At 47.6% G+C, this 19,070-nt stretch overlaps 2 long non-coding RNA genes across 3 annotated transcripts in view; one reads left to right on the forward strand and one right to left on the reverse strand.

The window, feature by feature from the left end:
* Positions 1–8,904, reverse strand: part of LOC129147711 (uncharacterized) — a 31,118-nt gene extending 22,214 nt beyond the window's left edge. The window contains exon 1 of the long non-coding RNA XR_008554979.1: positions 8,615–8,904. This is a non-coding gene — a long non-coding RNA (uncharacterized LOC129147711). The remainder of the gene's footprint in view (positions 1–8,614) is intronic.
* A 392-nt stretch (positions 8,905–9,296) lies between these two features.
* On the forward strand, positions 9,297–11,446 carry LOC114230842 (uncharacterized). 2 transcript variants are annotated; one of them, XR_003616810.2, is made up of 2 exons: positions 9,297–9,991; positions 11,314–11,446. It is a non-coding gene; the product is annotated as an uncharacterized LOC114230842 (long non-coding RNA). The 2 variants fall into 2 exon arrangements; XR_003616811.2 differs by having other exon boundaries at positions 9,297–9,960.
* The last annotated feature ends 7,624 nt before the right edge of the window (positions 11,447–19,070 follow it).

Raw genomic sequence — 19,070 nt, forward strand, 5'->3', positions numbered from 1 at the left:
CTTCTCTTTATGATTAGGTTGTGACAAGCACTTGAAAGCCTGTGGGGTGGTACAAAGAACTGCCCCCCCACCCCCCGCAGTTCTTTCTGAGCCTGAGAAAGCTCTCAGGTTTCCATAGAGGGACACACAGCAGAGGAGGAAGGCTGTTTCCTTCTCTTCTGACGCCCCAGCATGGACCACTGCAGAGTGGCCCGTGTCTCCCTCTCAAATGGTCAGTTCCATTCAACCCCGAGTGCTGCGGCTGATACTGAGCATTCTAATTTGTATTAGAATCTTTCATTAAAAGTTGTGTTGGCTCCTAATCAGGGCAGAGATCTGCTGCATGTGTCAGGTAACTCTAGGCAATGAGGTCAATTTGCCGTTGCAGCTGACCTCATGCTTGTATTTGATGGAAGAGGAAACTGAGGCCCAAAAAGAGATTCATCCGACTAGAGAAGCAGCAGGTTATGGAAGGGGACTGGGAACCTCCCCCAAAGGATGGACTGGTCTTTGTAGTATCTACTGACTTCAAATCAATGAAACTTAACATTTTTTTTTTTTGGGGGGGGTGTCCCTGGTTTCGGTTACTCTACAAGGTGCATGGAGGACAGAGTGATGGGTAAGACATGGTCTTAGTCTTCAAGTAACTTTCAATCCAACATGACAGTCACATAGAAAAAGAAACAATATAAGAGAGGATGGAAAAAAATAATGTAAGTTAAATGCCTTGTCCTACGTGCCACATGGCTTTTACGCATGCTGTTTCCTCTGCCTGATGCACTCTCTTTCCTCTTTCACCTAGTTAACTCCCACCCACCCTTCCTCGTCCCGTCATCACTTCCTTCCCACTGGGGGGTGGGGGGGTCAGAGCGCCTCGCATGCACCCTCATTACACACTCAGTTCCTTAACAGAAAGTTCCTTGAAGGCCTCCACTGCATCTTTACTGCTCACCGTGGGACTCATGCACCCGAGAATGGAAACGAGTATATTCTGTGCATATTCAAACTGAAAAAGATGCGTGAGTGCCCATCAAGATAACAGAAGGTCTCAAAGGGCAGGGACAGCCTTTTCTTGACTGACTGTCCCACACATTGTAGGATATCTAGCATCTCTTTGAAGGCCACTGCTCATGCCAGACACTGGGACCACCAGAAAACCCCCACAAACTTCCAGAGCCCCCTCCTGGGGGTGGCAACTCCCACATTCAAAAGCCACTACTCTAGAAACCCAACAGAATTGGTTACATCCAATGAGACTAGCCTGTTGGGGTGTACGGCACGGGTGGAGATTGAGGGGTGACAATGCAGTGGCATGCCTTTGCCGCTTCATTCATTCAACGCTTATTTGTGTGTACAGTCGCACAGGCTGGGGGTTGAGGACTCACGGGTGAGCAAAACCTGACATGGTCCCTGCCTCCGTGGGGCCTCCCTCCAGGATTATAACACAGGCGATAGGAAGGTCCCTGATGAGTAGATGAATAGGAGCTTTGCACCACTACAGGTTAGAAAGTGCTGGAAGGAGTTACAGACCTTTGGCAGGACTTTGGCCCTTGTGGTGCACTGCACAGGAGATGCTGCTGACAGCTCATTTTCACGTGTACACTCATCTGTCGGCCCATCTCGGATGACACAGAAGACATATTTATCAGAGCTGAAGATGAGAACAAAAAGCAAGGGCTCTTACACTGGGTTAGAGCACTTACACAGAATTAAGGTTTTTTTTTTTAATTTAAAATATTTTTATTGATTTTTTACAGAGAGGAAGGGAGAGGGATAGAGAGTTAGAAACATCAAGGAGAGAGAAACATCGATCAGCTACCTCCTGCACACCCGCTACTGGGGATGTGCCTGCAACCAAGGTACATGCCCTTGACTGGAATGGAACCTGGGACCCTTCAGTCCACAGGCTGACGCTCTATCCACTGAGCCAAACTGGTCAGGGCCAGAATTAAAGTTTGATAAATCTTAACAGATTGATAGATGTTTGGAGAATAACTAGAAAAAATCAAATGAGGTGAATACTAAGAATTAGTCTTGTTATCCCCCTGTCCCAATTCCCACAAATATAGGACACAGGAGACCTAGCTCAAGAGAAGCTCATATGAAGACTCCCAGGCAGGGGGGGCGGGGAAGTTAGGTACCTTCAGACCAGCAAGCGGATGTGGGGGCCATTAAGTAAAAGCAACCCATTGTCTATATTAAAAAAGGTATTGGGTCCAGATGCAGGGAGGGGATTGTCCCACTAACTAGAGAGACAGTTATTCTTGATGAAAATCATATTATTACTGTTACTGAGTCCCTGATCTTCCCCATCTATTGTTGCCGCTTGCACTCAATGGACATCCTATTGAGATCACTAAGATACTGGGACTTTGAGAGAACCCGGATAAAGCCCAGTGGAAGGGGAGTGGCCTTACTAATTAGCTGTCTTTTTGAATCTCAGCGCCAGCACTGTTTAGCTGAGTGACACAGGTCAAGTCAGTTCATCTCTTTGACCCTCAGTTCCATCACCTGTGAGGTGGCGATGCGATATGTGAGGACTGAAGGAAACAATTTATGGACAGCATGAGGTCAGCCTTCAATTACTCTCAGGTCCCTCCCCTATAATTTCTAAGATTGGACGCAATTATATTTCTTCTTTCTTTGTCATCTAAGTTTGATGAATGCTTAAAACGTTCCACAGAGTGAAAGCGAGGGTCTTGTTACCAATCCCAATTGGGCATTACAAAAGCCCCATAAATCTTGGTGAACATGTTGTAGGAAATGGAAAGCTGAAACTGTACGGCCATGACTTTAGAGAACACAGCCACGTTCTCCTAAAGACCTCACGTAACTCTTCCTGTCTGCTTGGCAGTCTGTGTCTATCGATGACTGGCCGGCATCCATTTCCTCACCTGAACGCAGTGCATGGCTCCCGCTTCCCCGCCAGGACTAAAGGAAGAGGCGAGAGGGTGTTGAAAGAGATGGCCACTGGCTTAGGATTTGGGAGCATGTTAATCCAAACCATGAGTGACCTCTACGGAATTTGGGCGTCTCTGACTTTTGAGAATGGAACTGATTATTGACCTCTGTACCGCTCTCTTATTGTTTAATTAAAGAAACCACAGTCCCTGAGTGTATGCTGGTGACCCAGTCTCTTACACATTAACAAGCTAAATAGGGGTTGGGTGGCGTGGCTCTGTGGTTGAGTTTCAACCTATGACCCAGGAGGTCAGTGTAATGCCCAGTGTTCAGAATCCCCAAAAACCCCCCAGGAAGGAGCCAAGACCCGCTGTAACTGCAAGAGAACCTTTATTCGTGCTAGCACGAGCTCTCATCTCCAGCGCTCACCGGGGACAGAGAGAGCTTCTCTCGCCACAATAAAGGCTTTAAAGGGCGTCTCAAGCAGTGGGCAGGGAGAGTGTTTATGATTGGTCAGGGGTAGGGTGAGGGGTCCAGTTACACAAAGGCACACTGGGCAGCTTGCTTAAGGTGGACTGAGTCCACCTCTCTACATTCCTATTGGCAGGTTCATGCAATTGTTACATTCTCGCGGTTTTCTAAGAAAAAGGAGTTATATACATAGTTACACAGGGTGGAGGGTACAGTACATTTTGTGCTGTCCTGCTCTGCCCTTTCAGTCAGGGCTCGATTCCCATTCAGGGCACATACAGGGTTGTGGGCTCGATCCCCAGTGTGGGGTGTGCAGGAGGCAGCCGATCAATGATTTTCTCTCATCATTGATGTTTCTATCTCTCTCTCCCTTTCCTTTCCTCTCTAAAATCAATAAAAAATATTTTTTAAAAATTCCTCTTTAAAAAAAAAAAAGCAACAAGCTAAATGGGAAGGCGTATGAGCTATCACACACCTGTCACAGCTCTGTGGGAGTGGGACCCCGGGGTCCCTGACAATTCATAGCTTGTGTTCTACTTCCTGTAGAAGACAGACTCTACTCAAATCCATAGTAAACAACCCTGGTTCCTTATCAAGAGGAACATGTGAAGGTTAATTTTGTGTCAGCCTGACTGGCCACAGGGTGCCCAGATTCAACATTACTTCTGGGTGTGTCTGTGATGGTGTTTCCAGATGAGGTTAGTATTTGAATCCGGGGGCTCAGTAAAGCAGATGTCCCTCTCCAATGTGATGGGCATCATCTAATCTCTCGAGGTCCTAAATAGAACAAAAGGAGGAAGAAAGAATCCCCTCCTTTTTCTCCCTCACTGGGTTAGCTGGGAGTCGCATCTCATCTCCTGCCCTCATTCTAGGCTTTACAGCATCAGCTCCTCTGGTTCTTATTGGACTTGGACTGTGTTAGGTCGAGGCAGGGGGAAAGACCACAGCCATGCAAGCATCCGCAAGGTAGATGGTGACAAAGATAACTGGCGCCTTCCCAGACCCTTGCCAGCCTTCCCAGACCCCTGCCCGAGGCAGGAATTCCACATCTCTCATGCCCTCCACCCTCCCCTCACTAAACAGTTGTATAAAGGAAGTACCTAAGCCCCTGTTTTGGCGCGAACTCCCCTGGCCCACTCTTGGACCGGTGAGTTTCGCCCGGGAGCGCAAGATTAAAACCTCCCCCCTTTTCCATGGCCTGGACTCTGTGTCTTGTTTCCTGCGTCGCAAACCTTTCAGACTGAACTATGCCACATGCTCTCTCGAACCTCCGGCTTGTAGATGGCAGCTTACGGGACTTCTCAGCCTCCAGAACTGCTTGCGCCAAGTCCTCGTGATAAATACTTATATACCTGGATCTGCTCCTGGATGCGTTTCCCTAGAGAACCCTGACTGACTTGCCTCTGTTCCCCTTATTTATCGGTCTGCCAGGCATGTGTCTGGCTCAGCACTCCCCAACCTCATTCAGTGTAGACAGCCCCTGGGAAGGCACATGCGCATTCTTTAATTATTGTCAGCTGAACCCAAGGCGACAGGCAAAGCCATGCCCTGGGAACACGCTTTGCCAAAAGGGCAAGAGTGTTATCAGCTTGCCCTTCATTTCAGCCCAGGTGTCAGGTAGTGGGTCTTTGATATGTAAATCCAGTCAAGCACCAGGAATGCTAGGGCCTACTCAAGAATGCAAATGATCTCCTTTGTCTTGACTTTTGGTGAAACTTCCTGGTATTTGGGGATATAAAATAAACGTGCTGTATCAGCTCTGGGTCACTGTCTCTCCAGCAGAGAGGGCGGCGGTCCCACCCGGCTCCCAGCTTTTTCCTTCCATTTTGTGTCTGTCTCTTTCTTTTATTCCTCAATCCCCAGCCCCTCTACTCAGGAACTGGACCTGCTCTCTACCCTCACTGGACACGGAAAAGAGAGAAATATATTTACATTAATTCAGCCCTGGAAACAATGTGCAGGAATGGGGGGAAGTGGGCAGGAGGTAGCTGGGGAGGAAGAGACAGTGATTGAAACTGTGTGTGTGTGTGTGTGTGTGTGTGTGTGTGTGTCAGGAGGAGCACAGGAAGTGGAAGGTGGTCATGCCTGTGGAAATGGCACTATTTATACACAATTCTTTCCTTCCTGTCCTTGCCAAGACATCATTGTAGGTGGGGTCAACTCCGCTCTGCTGACTTAGAGCGTAGCCCTTGGACTTGCTTTGGCCAATGGAATATGAGCAGACATATAAGCGACACTGTACCAGAGTACTCACATGTGCTTTTGTGGTTTGGGCTGTCTTCTGGTGTTGGTTGCCCCCAACTTTCAAGAAGAGCATGTCCTAGAAAGCCACTGGCCCTTCAGGAATAAAAAGACACATGATGCATATGGGAACCCAGCCCAAGGCCAGAACAGAGCTGAGCCTAGCTCACTTGCTGATGCATGAGAGAGAAATAAATACCTGTAAGCTCCCAGTAACTGGGCATGGTTATTACACAGCATCACTGCAGCAAACCCTGACTGCTACAGTAGCTGTATCAGGTGCTGGGGGACAGGGAGCAAGAGGTGGAGAAGGCAGTGCGAATGGGGATCTGCCTCATGAGGCCCAAACTCTGAGCCATGGGCTGTGTCTGAGATTCAGATGGTGGCTTCCTGCTGAACGCCCCACCCAAGGTGTATTTCCCTGACAGGTAAATGCGACATTGTCATGGGCGCTTCAGGAGCCGTGGGTGCAGACTGTAATAGCAGCACTGTTTGTAAAGAGGAACAATGTAATACAACTTAAATTCCCATCCGCCGGAGAAATAAACAAAACCTAGGGGGTATATTAAAATGCAATGGCATATGAAACGTAAGTCGAATCGACTGAGCTAGAACCACGTACAGCCACATGGATGCTTTTCACAAACAACGTGGCGCCGAAAGAGCACGTTGTGAAATGAAGCAGTCTGGAGGATCAGATTTACATAAAATTAAAACCTCAAAACCAACACCACCCATCGTTTATGGATGTAGGAATATGCACTAACAGTATAAAAACACACACACACAGGAGAAACACCACACTGATGATGGGAGGACCTCAGGAGAGGGCGGGGTGGAAAGCGATGGGAGGCGGGCACTCGGGAGGCCTCAGCCAAATCAGAGAAAAAACAACAACAGAACAGAGAGATCTGAGCCAATGTGACATTTGGCTAAGACTGGATCAAGCTGCGTGGGGGCACATGGCATGCGTCATCTTGTTCTCTCTTTTTGTCTGTATGTAGGAAATACTTCAGATAAAACTGCTTTAAAGAAAGACATGTCCATGGTGCGTGATGTGTGTGAGGACGGATAAGGGATGGTGGTGACGGTGGGTGGGAGTGTGGGTATGGGTGTGGGAGGGGAGGTGACGTGACGGGGGATGACTCTGGGAGGGGATATGCAGGTGGTCATCTATTGGGGTGCCCTGGGATCAGCACTGTGGCTGGGAGGGGAGCAGCCTGGGCGGGGCACTGAGCTGCCATGCAGGCTTGGCCTGCCCTGGGAGCTATGGAGCTGGGGTGGCCCTCAGAGCTGTCCCCGCTGAGTCAGGATGGCTGGGCCTTCATGCACCAGCATGGGGCCCTGAGCACCAGCTGCCTGGGAAGGCCGACCCTGTGTGCTGATGACTCTGTGATGTGACAGCTGAGCTGTCTGTTGACGGCAGCACCAATGGCTGGGTCATGTCCCCTTTGAGGGGGTCTGGGAAGCCCCACAGATCATTTGGGGCAAATTCATGAAGGACTCAGGAATCTGGACATGGTTCTCTCAGCAACTGTCACTCTTTATTTATTTAAATATATTTTTTATTGATTTTTTTACAGAGAGGAAGGGAGAGGGATAGAGAGCTAGAAACATCGATGAGAGAGAAACATCGACTAGCTGCCTCCTGCACACCCCCTAACGGGGATGTGCCCACAACCAATGTACATGCCCTTGACCGGAATCAAACCTGGGACCTTTCAGTCCGCAGATCGACGCTCTATCCACTGAGCCAAACCGGTTTCGGCTAGCACACGACTGCTACACCTAGAATTTTAAATACCATTTGACAAGTGTTTAATCTGAAAAAATTTCAGAACTAGAGAAGTTGCAAGAACAGACCCGCATGCATACCCCTCACCCAGATTCATCCTTGTGACATGGGCCCTCAACAAATCCTGCCCCGCTCCTGCCCTTCCTCAGGACCCTCCCCCAGCCCCCGAGTCAGAAGTGGGAGCCATCCTGAGTCTGTCCTTCCATCATCAGCCAGGAACACAGAGCACAGTGACCACACTCGGGAAGCTGGCTATCCAGCCAATAATCTTATCTAAATAATAAACGATATCCCATTATCCCATAGTATGCTGGCCAGCAACTGTCCCCCATCCAGGGTCCAATCTAGGATCATTCACCGTATTTCAGAGTCATGCTAATAGCTTCTTAAAAGGGACACAATTTTGTGCTTTTTTGAAGTTTCCTGACAATTTCCAGCTTCAATTCACGGGGAGCTGCCGGGGTTCTTGTCCCAGCATTAAGAAGGGGTTCAGCAATCTGGAGAAAGGCTGTGTGCAGATCAAGCAGGAGGCCAAAGACAAAAGATAGTTTTGAAAGGCATTGGGGGTCAGAGGAGCTTCAGCTAAAGGAGCTAAAGACTCTCCTTGACTCAGGACCTGTGCTTTTTATTAACACAATTTGTCTTAAGGCAAGGTGGAGAGAATACACTTCAAAGGGTAGGGTATAGAAGCATTGTCAGATTGGGGAATAGCCTACGGCTGTTCAGGTGTTTGGCCAACAGGAGGCAATAACATGTAGGTTAAGATGCCCTGAGCTGCTGGCAGCAAACGATTACCCTATTCAGGTTTGGGGGAGATGCTTTTTAGCCGTTCCAACAGATGATTACATATGTGGCTCAGCCCTTGTTGAGCCCCTAAGCTTCATCAACCTTTTGATGAAACTCTTGTAATTATGACATGCTGGAACTGGCTCCCGGCAGGGAGCCTAGCTGGAAAGAGAAATGCTAGCTGCCCAGTGTAGGAGGGTCAAGCCCAAGCCTCTCTCCGTCTACCTCTCCTCTGTCTGTCCCTCCTCTGGGGCACTAAGGGTGACCACTGGGAAGGTTTCACTTGGCCTGTGGCTCTCAGAGCTTTGCTGTCTGTCTTCACAGCAAGCAGGAGCGGGAAGCCTCGGAAAGCCTTATGATGAGCGTTCTAGCCTCAGCAGGGGCTCTCGGGCCCCTGTACCTGGTGGGATTGTGGGGGTGCTGGGTTGGAGGAATACGCACCGTAGGTTGACCAGAGCTGAATGCTGATGCTTCTAAATCTGTGCAGCTGCTCCCATTGTTTCCAGGCCTGGCCTGCTCACTGAAACAAGTGCAGTGGCCCCGACATTCTACCAAGCTCCTGCCGCCAGCTGCTGCCGGAGGCCGCCTTCCACCACAGCCAGGCCTTGACCGCACACGTCCTGCAGCCGCTGCCTTCCCTCGCAAGTCTTCACCCGGAGGCCGTGCAGAGTAAAACCAACAGTCACAGACGCCATCAGAGACGCTTCACACACAAGTCGCTGTTCACGTCACACTAACAGTAATTAAACATCCCTTGTGAAAATCCCTATTAGTTCACGCAACTGTAGTTGCATTTTGTTCCATGTGCCAAGCACTCCTAACTGATACAAACTCCTTCAGGTACGGTGGCCGGAACCTGGCTTTCCCAGCAATGGACGCTTGTTCTAGCATCTGGTGCTACTAGCAACACCCTGCCGTCAGGCTCTGGCCCTGGAGACACACTGCTTGGCTTCCAATCCCGGCTTCATCCCCGAGGGACTCTGGGTCGAGGACTGAAGCCCTGTGAACCTCCACTTCTCATCTGTGAAAATGCCAGTAACGCTGTGAGAATGACGTGAACTGATGTCATAAAACACCTTGACAGTGACTGTGGCCGGGCAAGCACATTCCACGTTAGCAACAAGCGTCCTCACACTGACCTGCCGGTCCTCCCGCGAATGCTCCTGCGCCTGGGCCTGGGTCTCTCACGCAGAATGCACATGGCACACAACTGTGATCCCGCTAGTTCCTGCACCAATAAAAAAATACTAGTCAACGGAGAAATATTTGTACCGTATGTACAGATTAATGGTCATATCCTTAAACACAGAAAAAGAAAAATGAACCCAACTTTCAAAAATGGGCAACACCCTTATGCTGGCAATCCACAAAGAAGAACCATAAATGGCTGATAATCACACATTCCACTAGGAACTCAAGAAATGCAACTTAAATCAACAAGGAAAGAAATTCTTTAGCTATCATTTTCAGCTAAAAACTTTTCCCACACTGCTGGTGGGATAATAAATTAACATCAGTCGAGGGTCAAATTGGCAACACCTGGCAAGAATTTGCAATCATTTGGTATCTGTGAACTTACCTTGAGGAAATAATGATCGAGATCCAGAGAGAGTTTCGAGCATTCACGGCCTGATGCTTGTAACAGTGGAGAACTGGGCTCAACCTAATGCCCAACCACAGGGGATCGTTGACAAAAGTCAACGCACCTCCACACTATGAAGAACTTATACCTTTACACCGTGAGAGATACAATGTTCACCGATACGAAAACTGTCCACAATTTATTGGTTGGTGAAAACATAGTTTAAATACTAAACTGTACATATAGTACAATCCATTTTGGTAAAATGAAAAGTGCATTTAGGCAAAGGGGAAATATTAGAATAGTACATCCCCAAACTTTAACAGTGGTTAGCTTTGAGCAGTAGAAGTGTAGATAATTTTTATTTTCCTTTGCTTGTTATGTTTTTTAATTTCTCTATAATTTTATGGGAATCACATTTATTTTTTTAAAATGAAAATAAGTGTTGATAAGGTATGGATGAAATATTTTTAATATACTTTTTAAAAAGTAGCAATAGCCCGGCAGGCGTGGCTCAGTGGTTGAGTGTCAACCTATGAACCAGGAGGTTGCGATTCAATTCCTGGTCAGGGCACATGCCCGGGTTGCAGTCTTGATTCCATGTGGGGTGTGCAGGAGACAGCCAATCAATGATTCTCTCTCATCATTGATGTATCTATTTCTCTCTCTCCCTCTCCCTTCCTCTCTGAAATCAATAAAATATATTTTAAATATACATTTTTAAAAAGGGGTAATAGCTATGACTGGTTTGGCTCAGTGGTTGTAGCATCGGCCAATGGACTGAAGGGTCTTGGGTTGGATTCCCAGTCAAGGGCACCAACCCAATCAAGGGCACATACCTTGCTGGGTTGCAGGTTCGAACCCTGACCCCAGTTGGGGTGCGTGTGAGGCAACCAGTTGATGTTTCTCTCTCACATCTCTCTCTCTCTCTCTCTCTCTCTCTCTCTCTCTCTCTCTCTCTCTCTCTCTCCCCATCCTTTTCCCCTCCCTCTCTTCTACTCTCTTAAGGATCAGTGGAAAAAATATCCTTGGGTGAGGATTTAAAAAAAAAAAAAAGTGGTTTTCCTACTTTCTTTGGAACCTTTTAGTTTTTTTCAAAATGAGAAAAGGACCAAGTTGTGTGAGGAGACAGCGTGAATCCTGCCAGGTTGGCTAAGGAATTACTAAGGCCCTGACATGTGATGTAAGGCGGCCTCTCTGCATGTCCAAGGTTTCGGCCTTTGTCTTGTCCTAAATCCCCCAAGAAGGGAAGTCATCTGCTTAGCAGAGTATTTATTACACAGTAAGTTGAATGTAGACACTGAAAATATTCATGCAAATATCTTCATTAGTAAAATCATGCAATTAACCTGAAATATGTGCTAAATGAAGCAGCCAAATTGTTGCATATTTCCCCAGCTCTTAATTATAATTTTGGTAATCAATTTTTCTCCTGATTACCAAAAAGGAAATCTTCAGCGTGTGCGCGCTCTGAGGATGAGCCGGAACATGAGATAAGCCCCCGAATCGTTTTAGCAAAGAAGGCCATTAACCTTTCCTGTGTTTTTGTTCATCACAGGCATTTCCTGCTAATGCTCGCGGCTGAAGATGATTGGATTTTAACAAGAGCTTTTTGGATCAAGCGCCGGGCCTTCCTGGACTGTACATTTTGCAAGCGCCACTGTCATTAAAGGTTACCGGCACCTCCATTATCAACTTCCCGGCGTGTCTTAAATGGCTTTTGACTGCAGGGTAAAAATCCCCCCTAAGTGAAGCTGACATGCAGCTCACAGCCTGACGTTTGCGGGCGGCCCCAATGCCCAGCGGCCGCAGGGAACGCAGGCGGGGTGGGGAGCAGCGCGTCCTAGCGGACGCATCTCCCGGGCCCTTTGGTCTCTTCTTCCAATTTGCTGAGCTGTCTTGAAGGAGCATTTCCAAGGTGACCCTGGAGGAGCGACTAAGCCACGAGGAGCCTCAAATTGTGTCTGTAAAACGGGGGGAGGACGAATTCACCAGCTCCTGAGGGCTGGCACAAATGGGCCAAGTCTCCAGCACATGGAGAGAAAATAATTTGCCAACATTTAGGCTTTAGCTTCCCTCTTTTCACAGGTTCTCCCTGAAGTGGTCTCCCCCCTAAGGCTCAACAGGGACGTGCCACGTCCAGATAGGAAAGGGCAGGACTTGATCCTTCTCGCAAGGTGCTGGTCTTGACCACTTGGTCTTAGGGTTCCTCCCAAGATGTGGAAACGCCTAATGCTGAGTGGTGAGAGACGAGCTGGAGAGGACAGGTCTAAGATGCACAGGGAAAGCCAGGAAGCGGGGCTGGGAGTGCAGGCTGTCCCCGCACAGAGGGGGCCTCAGGGAGCCGGCACCTGCCACTGGGGGCAGGGACTCTGCCGGTTGGCCTATTTCTCCTGACAGTTTCTAGCTCTCAAGTAAGTACATCCCTCCAGCAAGGAAGGGAGGAGAGACAGAATATTACCCAACTTCACCAACCTCCTTCCGTGTGTGTGGTATGTGTGTTCACGTGTGCTATGTGGGTGGTGTATGTATTTTCTCAAAGGGAACCAAGTACGTAACAACAAGAGCTGGATCTGAGCCTGACTCCTGTCTCCAGAGCCCACGCTGTGACTGCAGGCACCGGTGCCAACCCGGCAGGAGGAATACCCAGGAAGGACATGCACCGGCTGTGGGGAAAGGAGAGTGGGTGGCTGCGCCTGCCAGGGAACGTGCGTGGGAGAGACCTGGTTTAGTTGTCCTATACATTGGGGGCCAAAGAATGGGGGGGGGGGCGGTTCCAGATGAAGGGCATGGGGGTGGGAAAGGGTGGCATATTCAGGATGGCAGGAACTGCCAGCTGACTTGGTTGTGAGGGTAGCAGGAGAGAAGGTGGCTGGGAAGAGCCTCGCGTATCGGGCTTCCTTCACGGCACCAAGGACAGACGCGCTCCAGAGCGGCACACATGGAACTCCTACCACTGCTCTTAGGCACGCCAGCAGCTGTGTCCTCTGCTTCCCCCAAAATGTCCTTTCTGGGGGCAAGTCCCTCTGGATAACCTCTGTTAGTGAGAGACAGTAACGTTGTGTGTGTGAGCGAGCAGTGGGGGCAGAGGGAGGAGGAGGGAGGAAGGGAGATCATTAAATCCAACCTTTCTCTACTATTCAATCCCAGAAACGTAGTTAAATGATTATCGTAATCTCTTATAATGGAATGTTCCAGAGCCATGAAAAAATCCCATTTCTGAAAACTATTACAGATCAATAGCACATGCAGTGACAGATGCATAAGTCCTTGATAAAATCTCACCAACCAGCATAAAACAACTCATTAGAGAAAAGTCACCCAGACCAAATTGGCTTTGTTCTCAATGTAATTTATCACTAAATAAGAGAGAAACATTTAAAAGCATTAAAAACTGAAGCAGAAAATTTTAATAATGATTTGACGCCCCCTTTTCATAAAGACTTGAAAACAGTGGTTAAAGGGAGTTTTCCACGAACACAGTGACACGTTGCATTTGAAATTCAAATCCAACAGATGTGCAGGGAAAAGCATGCGTTCTGTGCGTGGCTGTGCCAGGGCACCGGCGGCCTCCCCGTGTCCTTCAAGCGATGTGCTGAGCCCTACTCTGGGGGCCCTGCGCCACCTCCCCGCTCGCCTGGAGCATCCCAGCTTCCCTTTTGCCACAGGATCTCCGCACTGAGGGTTCCCTCTGCCTAGATCACTCCCCCCTGCTCCACAGAGCCTGTGGCTGGCTCCCCCATTCATTGAGGTCTCAGCTCCAAAGTAAAAGTACAAACAAGGTCCATCCCAACTCCCAGCAGCACTGTCCCTCTCGCCCCCTGCCTGTCCCTCTCTCCCCCACCACTACCATATACTGACTCATTTATTTGTTGTGTGTCGCCCGCTGCCCCCATGCAAAGGCCATGAAGGCCGGGGGTCTGTTAGCTACTGCCCGGGCCCAGAACAATGCCGGGCACAGCCACTGCTCAGAATACTTGTGCCATGAATGCATGAGCAGGCCAAAGGGTTGTCCGGGGGTAGAGGCAGAAACATCTGCAAATGCTCCATTTTAAATATTTTTGCTTAGAAATTCTGCTTGCTTGCATTTATTTAAAAAATATATATATATTTTTATTTATTTCGGAGAGGAAAGGAGAGGGAGAGGGAGAGAGAAATATCAATGATGAGAGAGAATCATTAATTGCTGCCTCCTGCACGCCCCACACTGGGAATTGAGCCCAGAACCCAGGCATATGCCCTGACCAGAATCAAACCGTGACCTCCTGGTTCATGGGTCGATGCTCAACCACTGAGCCACACCAGCCAGGCTGCTTGCTTGCATTTAAAACATTTATTTTTTGAAAAGGCAAAATATGTCCCTGGTATAAAATTCAAAAGGGCCATAAACTTAAGTGTACACAGTAAGCACTAAGCCAAGCGCATCCGTGGAGACCCCGCCCCTCGCCAGTCTGACGGAGGGAAAGGGCCGCTCCTGTCATTTTACTGTGCATCTCTCTCTTCCCCACTGAGACTGAGCCTCTTCTCAGACTCAGAGCAGTTGCTGTTCCTTTGTTCTGGGGACTGCCTGATGATGGAGAGCCTCGCCCATTTTTCTATTCAGTTTGTCAGCCTTTTTCTTATCGATTCAGAGGCGCCCTTCTCATATTAAAGAAATCAGGCCTTTGGATATGCAAATCATTTTTCAGTTTGTCAGGTCATTTGACACACATTCCCATGCAGAAGAGCTTAATTTTCCTGTCAAAAATATTGATCTCCTTTATGGCTCCTAAGCTCTTTTCTAAGTGTCAGACTTAGAAAAGCTCTCTTTACTTGAAGATTACACCATCATTCACCTGCATTTTCTAGCTGTGATAACGTCCCATTCAGATTAGTAGGCTTGTCCCTCTGTATTCCACGCAACAGGAGAGGGCTTTGTATTTAGATTTCACCTCGAGCCCATGTCTGTCCCAGGGAAAAACACTAAAAAGACCAGCGAAGCACCGGGCCTGTGGCTGGAGGTGTTACAGCGGCTGCTGCGGGGGCGGGGCTGCGGTGTGGTGCGAAGGCCGTGGTGGCGGCCTTGGCGGCCGGGCACAGCCACCCCAGACCTCACCCCTCAGGCACTGGGCTGGAGGCAGGCTGGCTTCTCTGGATGTTTCTGGACATGGCATTTGATACAGAAGAATACTGGGAGTGCGAAGCCCTGGGATAGGTCTCTAACTCGTAGTGTTCTAGGATTTCTATCATGCAGTGATGCAACGAAGTCCAAACCTAAGCTAACCAGGGAGCACCCTGGAGGTCGGGAGAGGCCCCTTCGGGGAAACCTTTGCGCCTGGACTGCAGTGGGGTCTGTTCTGTGCTGGCGCCGCTCAGCGCACCCCTCAGTCCTCTGGGCCAATTTGTCCGCTGATAAAGGCGATGCCCCCACAACTCTGTGCTCGCTCTCCGTATCTCCTCTCCGCTCCCTCTGGGTCACTTCCTCCCAGATGGACACGAGAATCCTCTACATGCGATCGCTTGCAAGTGCACTATCTTAGCTGCATGCCTTTAAAGCCAGGCGTTTGGAGGAAACTGGGAAAAATATTTCAGCTATTTGGTTTTTTAAAAAATGACTATAGTTTTCATAAAACAATACATGGTTAAGCTCTTAAAAAGTTGAGCAGTTAAATAAATAGTCAATTTGAAACCCAATAGGATTTTTAATCATTAAATTAAAAAAAAGAAAAAGAAAGTTGAGCAATGCCCTAGCTCCGTGGTCGGCAAACTGCGGCTCTCGAGCCACATGCGGCTCTTTGGCCCCTTGAGTGTGGCTCTTCCACAAAATACCACGGCCTGGGCGAGTCTATTTTGAAGAAGTGGCGTTAGAAGAAGTTTAAGTTTTAAAAATTTGGCTCTCAAAAGAAATTTCAATCATTGTACTGTTGATATTTGGCTCTGTTGACTAATGAGTTTGTCGACCACTGCCCTAGCCAGTTTGGCTCAGTGGAAAGAGCATAGGCCTGTGGACTGAAGGGTCCCAGGTTTGATTCCAGTCAAGGGTACGTACCTGGTCAGGGCGTGTGTGAAGGCAGCCCATCAATGTGTCTCTCTCACATCGATGTTTCTCTCTCTTTGTGTCTCTCTCTCTTCCACTCTCTCTAAAAAATCAATGGAAAAATATCCTCAGGTCAGGATTAACAAAAACAAAAAAAAGTTGAGCAGTGTATAAAAGTGCAAAGAATAATGTCAAAGTGAAAACACCCTCAATATCCTACTCTCCCAAAATCATCATCACTGTTATAGGGGTAAAAAACAGATAATAGGCTTTGCTGAAAATGGGGAATTTTACTATATATACTATTTTTAATGAGAAAGTATTCAATTTTACCTAGACTTGAAAATAAAATTTGAAGTTGAACTAGAGAAATTGCCAGCTGAAGACACACACACACACACAACCAAGAAGAAATAAGTTTACTATCTTTCTAAAGTTAAGGAAAATGAATTTAAAAATTGTAGAAGCTGAACTTTTTTTATTGGCTATTGACTCTCTGGCATAAAAAATGAGAAAATTGGTCCATTTATTTTTCTTCCTTCTCCCTCCTTCCAGCCCCAAGAAATCATTAAAAACAAAACAAAACCGGGTTTATGGTAGTTGATTAACAAATGTTTATGCCACATAAATCTCAAAACTTAACTATTGGCTGAATTTAAAATATTGAAAATCTGGGGAGTAAGCAATTTAGATAATTACAATCTTGACACTTGAATTAATTAATCTGTTTTGTCTTCTCAACTCTGTCTTAAAGCTGAAATCTGAGAAGACATGAACACAATTCTATGGCTTTGAAGATTCTTTGCCTTCTGGATTTGCCTCAGGAGTAAGAACTTGATACTATCAAGTGGAAAATTAAGATTTCTGTTATACATGATAAAGATATACTAAGAATTCCAGGGAGTTCAAATTATTGCCAGTATTCCCAAATGGTACTTTTTATCTGTGGTTGCAGAAAGGAGAAATATCAACCTTACTAATAACTACAATAATCAATTTGAGTGTACTTTCCTGAAACGTATTAATGAACGGTTTAGTTTTTATAGCTGTCAGGGGACCTGGACCTGAAATTTGGATGTTCTTTTACAATCCATAGAAAAGACATGACAAGTTGTTCTAATGCAATTAGAAGATCATGTCCCGTCACATTTTTCTTCCTAAGCACAGTCTATGAAATCAGCAATTAAAAAGAGATCATGGTTGTTGTAATTTGATTCTCCTACTCTGTGGAATTATTCTGTCCAACAGAATAAAAGGATTGCATCTCTCACATTTCTCTTTTACTTATTCACTCACTCACTCATTCATTCATTCATTCAACAAATACTTATTGAGCATTTACTAGTGCCATCCCTGTGCTAGGCATGAAGGAAACCATGGTGAATGTATCAATTAAAGTTTGCTGGGTAACAGCTCACCCCAATACTTAGTATTGAAAGGTGGTTTGAAATAACAGTGATATTTTATTTCTCATGAGTCTGTGGGTTGGTTGGTAATTCTGGGCTTGCTCATGTACCTACATTCAGCTAGAGGGTCAGGGGCCTGCAAATCCTAGTATGACCTCACTCACAAATACGGTGGTTGGTGCTGGGTGTTGGTGGGGTGCCTCAGTTTTCCTCCAGGTGGGGGTTAGGCTAGACTACCTGGGTTCAACTGGCTTCCTTAGAGAGCAGCATTCTGCAAGAATGAGAGGGGAAACGGCAAGAATTCGTAAGGCCTGGCCTCAGAAACTGTAGAATGGCACTTGTGTGGCGTTTCCTGGTCGGAGAGGAGAGCCTGAGGCCAGTCCTGACTCAAGGGGAGGGGCACTAGGGCTCTACCTCTGGATGGGATGGCGGCAAAACCACATTGCAAAGGGATGTGCATACCGTGCATATCGGGATAAGGGGAACGCGGGGCCATCATTTGCAATTCACCACAGTTAATAAGATGGATGGGTTCCTGCCCTCACATAACTCGTAGTCGAGTCATAACAGTAACAACAGATTGCATTTGAGTTCTTACAATACAATGTGTCAGGTACTGTCCTAAATGATTTACACGTATGAAGATATTTAATCCTCACAGCAAACTGAAGACATGATAGTCTGAGCCCCATTTTTAACATCAATAAACACAAAGAGGCTACAGGATTCTCAGGGTCGAATACAGGAAACGTGTGTGAAAATCTGGGTGGTCTGTCTACAAGTGTTACTTACACTCTTTCCCGCAGGTTAGGAATATTTCTCAGTTTAACATGTTAACTGAACAAATGGCCGTATAATCACAATTATGTTGAGTATGAAAAAGGATGGCTCATGGTGTCGCAGGGTGACTTGTTCTATCCTGGGGGCTGTTCCGGGGGCTTCTCCACAGAAGAAATGTTCTAACTCTCATCTAAAGGACACACGTAGCGAGGGAAAGGGGAAGGGAGGGAGAAGGAGAAGGGCCATGGGCACAGTCGCTGAGAGGTAGAATTTTGAGAATCACCACGGTCGACAGTGGAATGAAATCTTGACCAGGTGAAGTTGCCATGCCTCTGGATTAGGGGCCTTCACCTGTCTTAAAATCACTTGCAGATTTTAAAAAATAAGTAGTACTGTTAAAATTCCATGAACAAAATTTGAAAGGCAGATGCCAAATGGAAAAAGATATTAGCAATGTGTATTAGCCCAATCATTTATTCATTTAATGTGTATTAGTCCAATCATTTATTAATCTACTAGAGGCCTAGTGCTCGAAATTTGTGCACGGGGGGTGGGGGGGAGTTCCCCCTCAGCCCAGCCTGCACCCTCTCTAATCCGGGGCCCCTCGGGGGATGTCTGACTGCCGGTTTAGGCTCGATCCCTGGGATCGGGCCTAAATTGGCAGTCAGACATCCCTCTCACAAGCTGGCTCCTAACTGCCGCACCTGCCGGCCTGGATGCTCCCACCTGCCCCCCCCCCCGCCAGTCTGGTTGCCCCCAACTGCCCCCCCTGCCAGCCTGGTCGCCCCTTAATTCCCCCCTCCCTCCACCCCCCACCACAGGTCTGGTCGCCCCACGCAGCCTGCTGTTCAGTCGTTTGGTTGTCCCTCACTAACCCCCCTGCTGGCCTGGTCGCCCCACGCAGCCTGATGTTCGGTCGTTACTGTGAGGGTGTCCTGAGCAATTTGCATACTACCCTTTTATTAGTATAGATTGGGTATCTAGATGCTACAGTTCCAGGCTGTTTTCCAAGCATCTGTCTAAATAAATACCCATATAGAAAATTAGTTGAGGGGGGGGGGCATTATCTAACATCAGTTCAAACTTAATTTTTCACTGCATTTTTTCTCTTCA

This window comes from Eptesicus fuscus, chromosome 21 (genome assembly GCF_027574615.1).
Source record: "Eptesicus fuscus isolate TK198812 chromosome 21, DD_ASM_mEF_20220401, whole genome shotgun sequence".
In the NCBI taxonomy this organism is placed as follows: Eukaryota; Metazoa; Chordata; class Mammalia; order Chiroptera; family Vespertilionidae; genus Eptesicus; species Eptesicus fuscus.